The sequence below is a fragment of the Pithys albifrons genome, chromosome Z (assembly GCF_047495875.1).
Source record: "Pithys albifrons albifrons isolate INPA30051 chromosome Z, PitAlb_v1, whole genome shotgun sequence".
NCBI lineage: Eukaryota > Metazoa > Chordata > Aves > Passeriformes > Thamnophilidae > Pithys > Pithys albifrons.
Genome location: NC_092497.1, coordinates 76,541,056 through 76,556,382, shown reverse-complemented (window position 1 = coordinate 76,556,382; position 15,327 = coordinate 76,541,056). Strand labels below are relative to the sequence as shown.

At 41.3% G+C, this 15,327-nt stretch overlaps 1 protein-coding gene across 3 annotated transcripts in view; it reads left to right on the top strand.

Moving 5' to 3' along the window:
- SYK (spleen associated tyrosine kinase) overlaps window positions 1–15,327 on the top strand; it is a 99,583-nt gene that overhangs the window by 35,381 nt on the left and 48,875 nt on the right. For 2 of the 3 annotated variants that reach the window (XM_071580496.1, XM_071580493.1), the window contains exon 1: window positions 15,085–15,307. The exons of the other annotated variant lie outside the window; for it this stretch is intronic. The gene's annotated coding sequence lies outside the window, so the exon portion shown is untranslated. Of the gene's footprint in view, window positions 1–15,084; window positions 15,308–15,327 lie in introns of those variants that run through there. 3 annotated transcript variants of the gene reach the window in all.

Here is a 15,327-nt window from a genome sequence, read left to right as displayed (position 1 = left end):
TTCTCTTATCATAAAGTGGAATGATGTCATCTTTCAGTCACTTTTGTTCAGGAGTTTCTGCTATAATATCCTCAAGAAGTCAAGAATTCATGAAGCAGAGAGTTTGGCTTCTTCCTTTAATATTTTCTTTCTTATTGGCAGTGCCTGACAGCAGATTTGGCCTTTGATAAGAAAGTTGTTTCTGACAAATGGTTGCAAACAGCAAGGTTTCAAATAACTGTTAGTAAAGTTAGGATTCTATATGATCATGCAATTCTGCATGACAAATCGAGAGAGCAGCAAGGAGCAGCTGGTCTACAAGGGCAGGGCTGCCCCATAACTGGGGTGATGGAGGCAGGACAGGCAGTGACCGCTCTGACCACTGGGAGAGTAGGGCAGGGCTAGTGCCAGGAATCAGGATCAACAGAGAGATCAGTGATGTCTGGGCAAGTCACAGGGTTGAGTTATGTCCAAGTCTGAGCCAAGATGTCAGATCTGACAGCCAGGACTAGGAGGGTGTGTGGCCAGGAAGGGTCAAGGTCATGTCTGTGGTGCAGTCCTGGTAAGGCTCTGAGCTTCACCACAGCTTCCAAGCCAAGGCCAGAAAGCTCTGCTGAGGTATCTCTCAGCTCTTTCTCACGTGGGTCTTTCCCGGGAGCCTGATGTGAGGGCACACAGTATCAGCACTGCCCTTGAGGACAGACAGCCAAAGGCCTGAGGCAGCAGAGGCAACAGAGACCCTTGCTACACACAGACTCCCAGGCACTTAGTTCCTCCTGACATTTCCAAACTGTAACACCTAGTTTGAATCATAGCCCCATACTGAATCTTTGATCAGAAAAGGAAAATGCACTGACAGTGAGACCGTCCTAACATATCAATAATCATACAGCTATAGCAGAATACTTCAGCACAGGGATACAGTGCCAAAAATTATGTTTTATCTGGATTTTGCAGAATGACTATTTCATGTTTCTTTGTTTCCACACCAAATTACAAAGGGGATGTTTAGGGTTGTGAACATCAGTGAGATATATGTTTCCAGCAGGTGTGAGCTACTGTGTGGTTCTGAAATAATCTTGCAGGTAAACAAAAGCTATATAAATTTCCTTCTTTAGGGAATTGCATAGGGCTTGCTATTGCATATCACTATCTTGCTTTTCTGTTCAGATTGACATTGACATTGACAAGAGAAGACTTGTATGCTGTGATTGTCCCAGGGTGATGATTTAATAATGTCTCTAAATTGCTATCAATGATGAACACAAATAATTTGCCTATCATTTCATGTTGCAGATATGTGAAAAACACCCCTCATTCATTCATCTTGAACCACCTTGAGCTCCTTCATGTTCATGTTTTATACCAAATCAGTAATAATCAAAGTTCTGATGAGTCATTTCCTCCACAGCTTGAAAGCAATTCTTTCAGCTTATTAGAGAAGGAAGAGCTTGACATTGGTGTCAAATAAATTAAAAATCAGCTTAATGGTGGCAAGTAACACAATAGCTCCTCAGCAGTTCAGACAATAGTGTTTGGGCCTGTGTAGAGAGATAAGTAAAGGAAGAAACATCAGCACAGTGCAGCTAAGGATCCAACAAAACGTTTTATTTCTTTACAATGCATTATCTAATGACTTTATGTGTTATGATTTCTGAACATGAGGTGCTACATAGTGATGTTGAATCTGCACAGCCATCCCAGCCTGCCATAAAAAAATGTTTCATGGAATTTGCAGATTAATCTAGTCTGGAACCTGCTGAAGACTACTTCCAACAGCTTCACAGACTCCAAGTAGGATGTGAACACAGCTTGGACACTGCTGTTAGAATGTAAAGGGAGAAAATCGTGATTTTAATCTGAAAGTGTAGGGGGGAAAAAGATCAATAATTCTTTGTTTCATAGCATACCGACCCTAACAAGATTATATGAGTATCAAGAGAAGACATGATACACAGCCTCCCCAATCAAATTACAGAGAATGAAAAATTCAATATAATAATATGAGAAATCAAAATTTCTAGAGAATATTGGCAAGGAAAACAGCCTGTCCAAGTGGTAAAACAATAAAAAAAATGCTAGACTCCCTTAATTTAAAACTTTTATATTTGATGTTTTCTTTTTGTATTATAACCCATATGAACAGTTTCTTATGTCTTCTAGATGTTACATGAGACTTTGGAGCTAAGGAAAATGAGAAACAAAAAACCTTGATTCCAGCTGAAGACTGTAAAGTGATGTGTAAAAAGTGCCAACCTACTCCAACGACAACTACTTAAAGCAACACATAACTGCTCCACTATACAGAGTTTGAGATTTCTGAGCTAAAAATCAGTGCATTGTTAGAGGAACATGCAACATGGACAAAATTCACACATGCACACAAAAAAACCCTTGAGAAAAAAAAAACACAAAAGCCAAAACTGAAAGCAAAATATTGTAGGAAGAAAGAAAAAAAAACTTTTATTTTATGATCTACAAAGAACTAGGAATTTGAGTTTTCATACTGTGTATGAACATACTCTATCATATAGAAATCTGGTTATTATTGTGTTTTCAAAACCTTTTTCAATACATCAGAAATAACAGTTTCAAAACATTACATGATGTGCTTCCTTCTCACTTTGTTATTTACTATATTGCATGAGTTAATACTGGAAAGGAATTGAACACAGAAAAAAAACAAACAGAGAGGGACCTCCGGACTTATGCTGAGATTTATCTTCACTGATGTGCTTCCTTCTCAATTTCTCCTCCTGTTCCTATGTTCTCCTTGTTAATATGACATGGAGGCTTGTGCTGATTGAAAAGTAAATTGGCAGGAGAAAAAAACCTAAATCAAAAGCAATTATAAGTCAGAGTTAAAATTTAATAAAAAGATTACAATAAATACAATGATACAGAGAAAATATTGGTTTGAACACAAAAAAACAGGTGTATAACTCAGTACCCTGGTGCACAAACAGAACGGTGTTCATTAGCCCCTGTGCTAAGAACCACGTGATCCCCTAAGTCCAAAGTAAAAGCAAAGGAAAACCTGTTGATGAGGATGACTCTACTTGAGCAGCAGTCACAGTCCTGTTGAGCTTCTGGTTCTTGTTTGGATTCAGTGAGTGCCACCAGAAGTTCCCAGACCCCAAGATTATATATACTCAGGTTCAGATGGGAATGCACAGTACGGCCCCCAGGGCCAGGAGTTTCACAATGGGTGATTTAACTTTGTGAGTCATGGGTTATTTTTTGTAATCATTGATGGCACATCAGCAGACAAGACCCCTCAGGGTGGGTGTGAAGGTGCTAATGACTCCCTGAAGGGGAGTTATCATGCCTGAGTAATTTTTGTGAAGACCATATCTCCCGGTGTTCTCTAACACACATCTTGTAGCCTGAGGGGTCAGGTGTTCCCTGGGCAGTTGCTGCAAGTGAGCCATTATTAACAGTTCATGAGAAATGTTATAGAGGGTGCAGAATACACAGTTTTGGTTATACCCACATAGTAATAAGGTGGTCCCAGCTGCTCTAACTAGGACATGGCTTCACAACTAAATTACACTGAATAAAAAAGCCAGTAAAAAAGTAAAAAAAAAAAAAGGCACAATTTTTCCCTGTCACCATAATAATTTCATGGTGATCTGTGTACAAGAAACACTGCTGAGGCAAACTCATGTCTCTGATTAAAAGGAGCCTACTGATGAAGCCTTCTTTCTCCAGCTAGAGTAAGCATCATGCTTACAGGCCCTTGTCCTACTGAGGCACTTCAGATACCCGAATATCTGCTGGAAAAGTAGCATGGCAAGCTGTAGGCAATCCAGGACACTCATGGAATGAATGGAGAATAACTTCTTGAGCCAGGCAACACAAAGCCCCACCAGAGGGGGTGCAATACTGGATCTGATGGTCACAAAAGTAAGCAAGCTACTTGGAGACATCAAGATGAGAGGCAGCCTTGACTGCAGTGATCATGAACTGGTGGAGTTTGTAGTTCTGAGGGACATGGATCAGGTAAGGAGTAAAGTTAAGCCCTTGAACTTGAAATAAATATATACCTTCATCTCAGATAGCTTAGGAATTTGGTAGGCTCTGAGCCTTGCATGTAGTGGTACTTTAATCAGCTAAGGCCTGGACTTGTGTTATCTTAGTTGTTTTTCTCCAAAATCAGTTTAATATTGCAAAAAGAAGATAGGAAAGTTGAGGTAATTGAAGAATATTAGAGTGGTTCACCTGGAGACAATTTTAAAAGCTTATACACTCTACAGAACCTATTCAATGGAGATTGTTTTTGCTAAGAGGTAAATTCAATAGAGAATTGTTTAAGTAGAGAACAATTTAGATTATATTAACCACTGACAAAAGTAGGAACTAGAACAATCTAGATAGGACGTTAGAAGTCAGCAAAAATTAATCACACATGCCAGGAAACCTGGCAATGTGAAGAGGACTCTGTGATGAGGAAGACGGAAAAAGATCCCCCAATGCCCCTTCCTCACAATTTCGTACTGGAAAAATGATGCTAGATGGCAATCTTGCTCCGTTAAACGATAGCAAGAACTCTGAGAACAGCCATGATACATGGGGGACTGTAGATCTTTGGAGGGAGCTTTTGAAATTTACTATGTCAAAAGCTGTAGCAAAAGCAGGTGTGTATGGTGAACTATTCCCCATATCCAACAGCCAGCTGCATTAAAAAAGAATGTACTATTCAATGGCTTTCTGTCATTGGATTTGATTCTTTGCTTTCAACTCCAGGAAAGAAGACTTTCTGCTGTTCAGAGAGGCAGTCAGTGAGATCCCCTGAGAAATAGTCCCAAGGGACAAGGGAGCAGAACAGAGCTGGCAGGTCTTCAGGAAGCCTTCCATAGAGCACAAGGGCTAGCAACCCCCAGAAGCAAGAAATTGGGTGGGGAAAGCAAGAAACTAGCATGGTTGAGTAGGAAAGAAACTGCAGGTCAAATTAAATGGAATGAGGCTATATAAAAGCCTCCAAAGGAGCTACTTGGCTATTTCCTGCCTGGGTGTGGCTACTCCTTGAGAACTGATTCAGATGACTGAGGGGTGGGTCAGGCTCATTAGCAAGTGCTAGAGGAGTTTATATAAGACCAGCAGTGGGCAAACAGGGGTGGGGCAAGGCTAGCAGACAGGGTACAACCAGCTCTCATAGATGAATTTGTTGTTGGGGTTTTTCTGGTTTTGTTTTTGGTTGTTGTTGCTGTTGTTTCTCTCTCTCCCCAACTGTCCTAGTTCAGCAGGTGAGACCAGCTATTACTGTGTGGGGTTGATCAAAGCTGTGTATTCTACCCCCTCTATTCATTCCCCAAGGACAATGGAACATTAGCAGCAGCTGCCCAGGGAGTCATTAGCACCTTCACACCCAGCCTGGGGAGGCGTGGCTGCTAATGGGCCATCAACAGTTCAGGGATACCCCATGACTTCCAGAGTTAATCACCCATTGTGTGAGTCCCCGCCCTGGGCGAGGGACTAAGTGCTCCCTGAGAGTACATAAGTGGTGGGTAAGACCTCAGGAACTGTTTGTTGGATCCAGAGGAGCAGCAGGACCTCGACAGCAGGAGACCACCGCTCTTGACCAGACTACGACTGCCACTCTCAACCAGACTACAGCCATCACCTGCACCATCAGGTTTTTCACTTCCTTTTGCTTTGGACTTGGGGGAATCACATGGTCTCAGCACAAGGGCTATCAAACCCCTTTGGATTTGTGCCCCAGGATACTGGGTTATACTGCTAGGTTTTGTGAGTTGAAAGCAATTTCTCTTTGTGTCAGTGTATTTATGGTAATAACTTTCATTAAATTGTAATTCTGATTTATAATCTCTCTTGTGGTGCGTCCATTTCTCCTGCCGGTTTACCTTTAAACCAGCACACCAACTTTAACTAAAGCTAGTAATGGTTTCCAGAAAAATGAAAACCATTGCTGCTGTTAATACAAGGAGTGTGTCTACAGACACTACCCTCCAAGAAGGATGCAGCCACCCAGGCCTCTGGCTGTGCAGAGTGTCTGAGCCTCGCTTTGATACCAGAGAATGGTATGGGAGGCACCTGTGTATGATGTGAACAGGTCAATGACTTGCTGTGCCTGGTGGCAGAGCTTAAGGAAGAGGTAGAGAGACTAAGGTGCATTACGGAGAGTGAAAAGGAAATTTACTTGTGGAGTCAAACCCTTTTGACTCCTAAGGGAGTCCAACAAGAGGAAACAAAGCCCTGCCACTCCTATCATAAGGCAGATGGAACAGACCAAATTGATGGAGGGGAATGGAAACAGGTCCCTGGTCAGAGAGGTAGAACCCTCTCTTGAACCCCATCACCACCCTGTGGACCCTTAAAGAATAGGTATGATGCCCTGGACCCAGAAAGTCAGGCAGCGAACAGCCTGGAGAGCCTCCTGGCTTGACACCATCCAGAAGATAGATTACAACCGCAGCTATAAGGAAAAAAAGAAGGGTGGTTGTAGTCAGTGACTCCCTTCTGAGAGAAAAAAAGGACTCTGTATGTGATCAAGACCCATCCCATAGGGATGGCCTTCTCGGGGCCAGAGTGAAGGATATTAGTAGGAGATTTCTTGAGCTAATTCAACCCTCAGACTATTATCCCCTGTTAGTAGTCCAAGCTGGCAGTGAGGACATTAATGAAAGAAGGGCCAGGATGATTAAAGAAGATTTTATCATTGAGTTGGTCAGTTCCTGGGACAGAAGCACAGGTGATATTTGCCTCAGTTCCTGTGCTATCTGGAACAGATGAGGAGTTAAATAACGAGAAGAGTAGAAAAGCTCATCTCATCAACAGGTGGCTAAAAAACTGGTGCCACCATCAAAATTTTGGGGGTTTTGACCATAGGACAAACTCCATGGTACCCAGTCTCCTCAAATCAGATGGGTTTCATCCTTCTAGGAAGAGCAAGAGGACTGTAGTCCATAATTTGGAAGGGCTAATCAGGATGGCTTTAAACTGGGTTTGTAGGGGGAAGGGATTGAAACCAGGCTTTCCAAAGATAAGCCTAAGGATGGAAAGCCTGAGTTAAGAGTGAAATCAGAAGCCCACCTCAAGTGCATGTACACCAATGCATGCAATATGGGCAACAAACAAGAGGAGCTGGAAGCCATCGTGCAACAGGAAAGCTTTGACGTAGTTGCCATCACAGAAACATGGTGGGATGACTCATATGACTGGAGTGCTGCTATGAGGGGGTACAAACTCTTCAGAAAGGACAGGCAGGGTAGGAGAGGTGGAGGGGTGGCTTTATATGTTAGAGAGTCTTGGCTCTGTTGAACTTGAGGTCAGCAGTGACAAGGTTGAGTGCCTGTGGGCCAGAATCAGTGGGAAGGCCAACAAGGCTGCCACCCTTGTGGGTGTCTGTTACAGACCACCCAACCAGGATGATGGAGATGAATTATTCTACAAGCAGCTGGCGGATGTCTCAAAATCTCCAGCCCTTGTTCTTGTGGGTGACTTTAACCTGTCAGATATCTGCTGGGAGCTTCATACTGCAGAGAAGAGGATGTCTAGGAATTTCCTAGAGTGTATAGAGGATTTCATTCATCAACTGGTAAATGGGCCTACTAGGGGTAAGGCCCTGCTAGACCTACTGTTTACAGAGAGAGACTGGGTGGACATGTAGTGGTTGGAGGCCACCTGGGGCATAGTGACCATGAAATAATAAAATTTTCAATACTCAGAGATGCAAGGAGAGCCATGATTAAACCTCTATACTGGACTTCCAGAGGGCAGATTTTGGTCTATTCAAAAGACTAATTCAGTGCTTACCCTGGGAAACAACCCTTAAAAACAAGGGGGTCCAGGAAGGATGGACATGTTCCAAGCAGGAAATTTCAAGTGCACAGGAACAGGTTATACCGGTGTGCTGAAAGGCCAGCCAGAGGGGAAGACAACTGACTTGGTTAAATAGGGAGATTCTGAAGGAAATCAGGGAAAAAAGAAAGTTTACCAACTGTTGGAAGGTCTGGCTACTTATGAAGAATTTATGAAGATAGCTAGATCATGCAGAAAAAAATCAGGGAAAGAAAAGTGAAATTTGAAGTTAATTTCCCCAAATCTGTCAGGAATAACAAAAAATCCTTCTATAAATACAATAATAACAAAAGGAGGGGCAAGGAAAACCTCCATTCTCTGTTGGACTTGGAAGGAAATATAGTTAAGGAAAATGAGGAGAAGGCTGAGGTACTTAACACATACTTTGCCTCAGTTTTTACCAGTAAGACAGGTGGCCTCAAGACAACTGGCCTCTGGAGCTGGAAGACAGGGAGAGGGAGCTGAATAGACCCCTGTATTCCAGGAGGAAATAGTTAGTGACTTACTGAGCCAGGTGGATCCTCACAAGTCAATTTTGTATCAACAGGTCATATAACAATGTGACATAGAAATAACCTTTTTGGGGGGGAGAAAATGCATAGGGGAGAGAAGGACAGGATAAGAGTAAGGGAGAGTAAGGAAAAAGAAACTATGAGAATGAAAAAAACTATAGTCACCGCCCACTGGATCCAGCAATGCAACTTAGTAATCCTGAAGGCAATGGTCTTGATTCGCCGGCGGTGGGGGTGAAGAACAGAACCCAAACCCCCAAAGTCACCAGTCAATATATATACCCTCAGCATGCTTTTGCACCTCTCCCAAGGCGGGAATTTGTTTCCATGGAGTAGTGTCACTGGCTGGGCCATGAACCCCGCAGCGTTCATGTGGAGGTCAGGGTAAACTCGGTTCTTCCTGCCTCTTCAGGGCTTGACATGTTCAGCACTGGAGGAAGGAATGGGCCCCAACTGCCCATCAGAGTTATAATGCAAAAGTCAAAAGCCTGCAAAAGTCTCCTAGAGTGCATAAATCATTAACCATTTCAGTCTCTAACATTCAGGGAGACACCAACACTCCCTGAAGGCTATTTGGATATTTCGAGACATAAGAAGTCTTTCGAACACATCTGCCTTCAAACCTTTTTCTGTAGTGTAGCTGTCTTTAGTGTCAAAGTTTGGTTTTTTCTGTTATAACATGAAGATACATACAGCACTCACACATGCACACTGAATGATTTGTACTTGAAAAATGTTAAATAGAAAAAACTTGTTTTGTCTCTACATCCCAACAAAACCACCCCATCTAAGCTTAAGGAAACCTGGTCCTTTTAAATAACTACAATATTCAAACTGTTTTCTTTCAGTTATTTATGCTTGTTCATCACACTTCTAGAAATACTAAAAAAAACCAGCAAAAAGAATGAAGAGTCTAATGTAAAAGAATCATATTTTGATACTTAGCATATAGCATGCCTTAGTTCTTTAACACTCACACAAAATATTAGAAGTGCTGTGGTTGTGACACTTCCGAAAGGACATTATTCATGTGTGGTTAACATTGCCATACATAGTTACATGCTTCTACTTCCATCCATAATGAGGAATACCTACAGTACAGTGCCTGACTAAGACCCCCTCAGTGAGCTCTGTTAACTATTGTTTTTTCTTTTTGATTCAAGCATTATGTCTACGTTTTAAAAATAATCTAAACAAATGTTCCTTTTTCATATCTTTGACAGCACTAATTAAGAAGTCTACCAGACATAGACAAGTCATTGTTGTATAACATCAATGTAAATAACATTAAAATTAAGGTAACTTCTGCTTTCTGTTTTAAAACTGTGATCCCAAACAGTTTCCGTTCACAAGAAGATACAAATGTTTTTATGTGAACAACTGGGTCAGCTTTGACTGATGGTTGAAACTATTTTTCCCATGTTAACATTCTGAAGGGAAGATAAAAGAGATCTTTCAACTGTCCTATGTTCATAATTAGTTCTAAATATTTTTTAGTTGTTTCTTTCTGGAGCCTCATTTTTAATTTAAAATGGATGTTGCTCTTGGATTGGTTTTGTATGGCCATGTGAGGCTTGTACTCTTGCATGGAGCACCTGGGCTTTTTTTATAGCACAACAATGAGAAAAAAGAAATAAGATGCCCCAGGTTTCACTCAATGCAGTTCCCCCTAATAGTATGTTTGCATCCAGTAATGCTATGCTTTTATATTTCTAAGGTGATTCGAGAGGAATGGCTATATAGGCACTAATCATTACAGTATACATGAAGTGGAAATGTGGATTACCCCATCCATTAGCTGATCCTGCAACCAGGGAGAATCACAAATAGAACAGGATAAAGCAAATGCGCTCTCCATGCTCTAAAATATCAGTACACAACCAATGATGGAAAAACGCTTCTGTTCATGCTATAACTTCATGTCAACACAATAGTAAGCTCTGACATAACAGCTTCCAACACTGTTCTGTTTTTGCTGACTGTGGCAGTTCATGATTCTCAAAAGGCTACAGATCCAGCATTTTACACACTGATATGCTTCTGGAAATGGTTTTGAGACAGAATCTTCCCCCATAGTTAGTGAATCTTCTGAGAGTTATTAAATATTAATAGGTATGCTCCTTCATTTTTTTTTCTTTCCCCCACCTTTATATTGTGGAAAAAGCAGAGATTACCAATGCTAATCGATTCTTCTTAAGTGTTTTGCTCAAGTCTTCTTAAAAAGCTATTTATCAGCTCCTTGTTGCCCACTGCTGTGATTATATTCTGTGCCACAGAAATTATTTTAAAGACCAATGTACTTTAAAAAAAACACATTATCTTTTGTCACATCATAACTTGCTATTGTATATGCTATTCCTTTTTTCAGCCATTGTTCTCAAACAATGTACCATTCTTTACTATTGTTTTAAAAAGACATATTGTTGCTCTAAAAACAAAGACTAGGATCGGTAACTAGCCACAGGCGGATGTTATAGGAAGTCATAAAGATCAGACTGGCCCAAAACTATGTCTTCATTTCAATGTAACTATGCATTTGTAAGGCCATGTAACTGCAGGACACATCTTTGCTTCATTAGGCTACAATCCTAGCCTGCAGTGTCCCACAGAGCATGCCAAATGTAGTTATCATGCTTCCTCATATTACAATCTTTTATGTGTAAAAAATACATCCTACAACTCCTCTTAATCACTTGTCAACAAAACTATCAACATTTTCATAACAGACATGTATAATAAGTGTGATTATTTTCTTTCTTTAAGGTAAAAATAAAGGGCAAAGGTGATAAATACGGTTATTGCATTCAAAAATATGGTATTAAAATAGTTATATTTATATAAACATTAAATAAAACAGACACTGTGTACCATTAAAGAAAATACCTTGATAGCCTTGAATCTTCTGATTATTACTCTTGAATTATATTGCTACAAAAAATTCTGGTCAAAACAGTAAATTAGTATGTAACCAAAACAGTCATTATTTATAGATTCTCACAATGAGCAGGCAATTTAATTAATTTGTTGGACATCTCTCCCTGTTTACTTCTGTTTAATTGTGCTCAGTTTCCCCTAGAGATTGCCACTTGTGTTTACCATTTAAGTTGAGCTATAAGTAAGTTAAATTCTTATGGAATTCATAGACCTATTATTTAAAATGCATGAAATATCTTCAGGACCCTGTCTTACATAAAATAGGGGTCTTTGCTACTACTCAGATAACAGAAAGAGGTCACAGTATATGAGATTATGGTCCTTACTTTTTGCAGCTTCCAATCTAGTTCAGTTTTTCTGACTGTAATGTAGGACATTTCCAGAGTAAGATGTCCCTGCCTGTTGCAGGGGTTTGAAACTATATGATCTTTGAGGTCCTGTCCAATCCAAACTGTTCTATGATTCTAGGACATTTGCCTTTATGTCACAACACTGCTTTCAGGCTACTGTTTTTGATTTTCTCTAAATATTGTTTACTGCTACTGACATAGCAAGGAATCACTGCTTTCATCAAAACCAAAATGAAGTAGATAGCAAATAACTCCCAAATGGCATATATTTTTGTTCAAACCAAGACTGAAATCAATGAATGGTGCACAAATTTTATGTTCCTTAGTCAAAAAGGAGTCACTTTTGCATTCTTTTTGTAGAAATGTACAGTCACATCTTACTGACACAAATTTCTTCTATCATAGAGACCCTTTACTTTTAACTGTAGGTATGGTCACACTTCAAAAATTTGGACCTCAAAAGAGATTGTCCATCAGTGGCACTGTATCTCTAGTTGCTATGTATTTTATAGAATTTGACAGTCAATCTGATAATGAAGCATCAGTTTAGCTTCAGTATACCCTCTGATAGAAATGGAGATGGCATTTTGGGAAATTGCCAGCTTCAGCCTGTAATTATCTAAAGAGTAAGCCACAGCAGTACTCCCTGGGCTGGAGTAGAATTCAACCAGTGCAAATGATGTCTGCAAAAGTACATCTGCAAATTGCACTACATCTGTAAGGCAAAAACCAACATAAAATTCCCTCTGGACAATAAAATAAACATTAATGCCTCAGTTTGGTAGCTGAGCTGAAGGAAGCCTTATTTCAACTTACCTACTTGTATTTTCTGTTCCCTGTAACAATGAAAACAGATACTAGGAAGGCAACAGAATAGACACCTCATAATTATAAATTCATGAATTTTGGAGAGGGTTGATTACATAATTAGTGTTTATAAATTATACTGATCCTAGAATCAGTAAAGAAATTAGATTTGTGAATATTCCTTTAAATCATTTAAACCAACTATCATGCCTCCTGAAAGCTGGAGTCTTTCAAATTGCATTGCAATAATGAAATCACTGAAAATTCCTCAGATGCTCCCAAAAAACATGGAGTATTAAAAAGTTAATTATTGCAGTTATTATACTGCACAACAAGTGGAAGACTATGTACAAACCATTAGTTTCTATTGTACATATTCATTTTTGGTAGGAGGTTGCTGAAATTTACTGAATCTTTCCAGAAACACCAGATTTACACAGATCAAACTTTGCAGAAAAAAGGAGGAATTAATTTTGCTTTACTGATTACTGACCTTATATAGAGTCAGTCACACATCATAGAAAAGCTTCAGAATGACAGGATGTATCTTGAGATATGATGATATATAACACTACATGTCACACATTAAATAACATACTTCACTGTTGTGAGCACCTTACCAAAAACAGTTAGCAGAACTCAGGTATTTGTATTAAATCTCATATGAAATGAAAGAAAAAGTAAACTGTGGACAGTCCAAAAATTACTTCCTTCCCTTTCTGGTATTCCCCTCTATTGCTGTTATAAGCCAACCCAGGCCAGCAGTCAAGCACCAGTCAAGTTTCCCCTGCCCATCAGGACTGAGGACAGACTAGGAAGATCAAAAGCAAGAAAAGCCATGTGTCAAGATAACAAGTTTAATAAGTGAAGGGAAAAAAAAAACCAAAACTCCCCAACAAAATCACAGCAAAAACACCTGGTGCAGAGTTGGTCACTCACCACCTCCCACAAACACAGTGACTACCAGCAAGTCTCTGAACAACGGCCACCTTGGAAGAAGCCCACATCTTTCCACCTTTCTTCATCTATCTGCAGTTTTGAGTGTCAAGCATGGTATGGGCTGTCACTTTGGTCAATTGTGGGCAACAATCCCAGCTCTGTCCCTTCTCAACTTCTTATGCAGCTCTAGTTTACAAGCTGGGGACAAGGACGGAGTGAAAAATGGAGAAAGCCTCAACATTGTGCAAGTAGTATACAGGAACAGACAAAGTATTTGTGGGTTATCAATATTGTTTTAGACAAAATCAAAGATATAGCACGATATTGGCTGCTATGGTGAAAGTTAATTCCTTCCCAGTGAGGTCCAGTATCTTCGCCTACATATAACTTAAAGTCATGCAGTATTAATGATTTTTTCACCAATTAAAGATGAGACTTTTCCTGAATAAACAAACAGATAGATAGATAGATTAGATAGAAAGAAAATTCCTAGTCCAATAATGAATTTCCAAAAGCTATTTTCTGGACATTATGCTCTGTTCACACTTGGATGTTGATAGAAATAGAACAGTGCCATCAAAACAGGTCCAAGAATTAGGTTTGCTAAGTTTTTCTCTTTCTTTTTAACATGTGCCAGTAAGAAATACACTGCATTACATCAATTATCAAAAGTATCACTGAAATGGACCAAAACCAGAGACCTTTTTAACTGGCATGAAATATGACAGCATTGTAGTTTGGGAGTTCTAGTAGCTATAAAGTGGGTGTATGGTCCATTTTGCAATAAGGAAAGAGAGCAAGTGTTTTGACACTGAAAATAATGCCTGTTTCCCACATTAGTGCTTACACCAGTTTTCTGTGGGGAAGAAGGAAGTGGACTTTTTCTCCTGTGAGCACTGGCCATCACGGGACACCATGCAGTGTCATGCAGCACAGTCACAGCTGAAGTAGACCTGCCCACTCAGGCTTCAGCTGAGGTCCCTCATGGCACTCATCGGTCCTGTATGACTCACATCAGAATCAGTTTGTCCCTGGGCACTCTCTGGCAAAGGACACTGATACCTTTGGGCTTTGTGGTCTTCTCTGCCATGGAAACTAATTCCCTGACAACAGAGGGAGCTGAGGAAGACTTGAAGAGGGACTTTCCTTCAGTGACTTGTCTAGGATCACTGAAGTCTCCTCCACACTTGGAGATGCTACAAACATTTGATCAAAATATTTTTGTGTAAGAAATACAGCAGAAGGGGTGATATTGCACTAAGGTAGGCCCCTGTGCTGTTCCAAAAGGAAACTCTCTAAAAGTCCTTTTCTCTCCAAAGTACCAAAGGACATAAAAATTCAGTATTCCAGAATTCAACAATTGACCAGAATTCAAAATGCACACACTGCTTTTTCCCTTCCGAGAAGCCCATTTTTCATACACTTTGACCCTCAACCCCCAGGTGCTACTAATGAACAGCATGCCCATCTTCTGAAGCCAGATGCTCGCGAGGGAATGCCACCACCAACCGCAGGATAGAGGGGAGACCAGGCACCGTGGGGTCCCAAGGACAGCTCCGTCGCACGGCGCCAAGGGGAAAACGCGACACGGGGTCCCATGCAGCCTGTGCCGCGGGGTTCGGAGGAGACAGACAGTTCCTCGCCCCCAGGAGAAGAGACGCCGAGGGTTCGGGGGCTGCAGCGGTCCGTGCCCGGGAGCCCTCTTGCCGGGACCACCGCACGAAAGAAAGGTTCAGGGGCACGGCAGCCGCGCCCGCTGAGGAGGAGCCCACACCCCGCTGAGGAAGTGGCCGCGGCTGCGAAAACGAGGAAGCGGAGGATTCGGCGGCGCTAAGAGAGGGTCCGTTCCCACTCCCGGCCGCACCCCGGCACGGCTCGGCACGGCAGAACCGCCCTCCCGAGGGCTGCATCCCTGCCGGCGGCAGGAGGAGGCGGTGGCGCGGGGCGAGCGACTCGCGGGGAGCGGTGAGTAGCGGCCTCGGCCG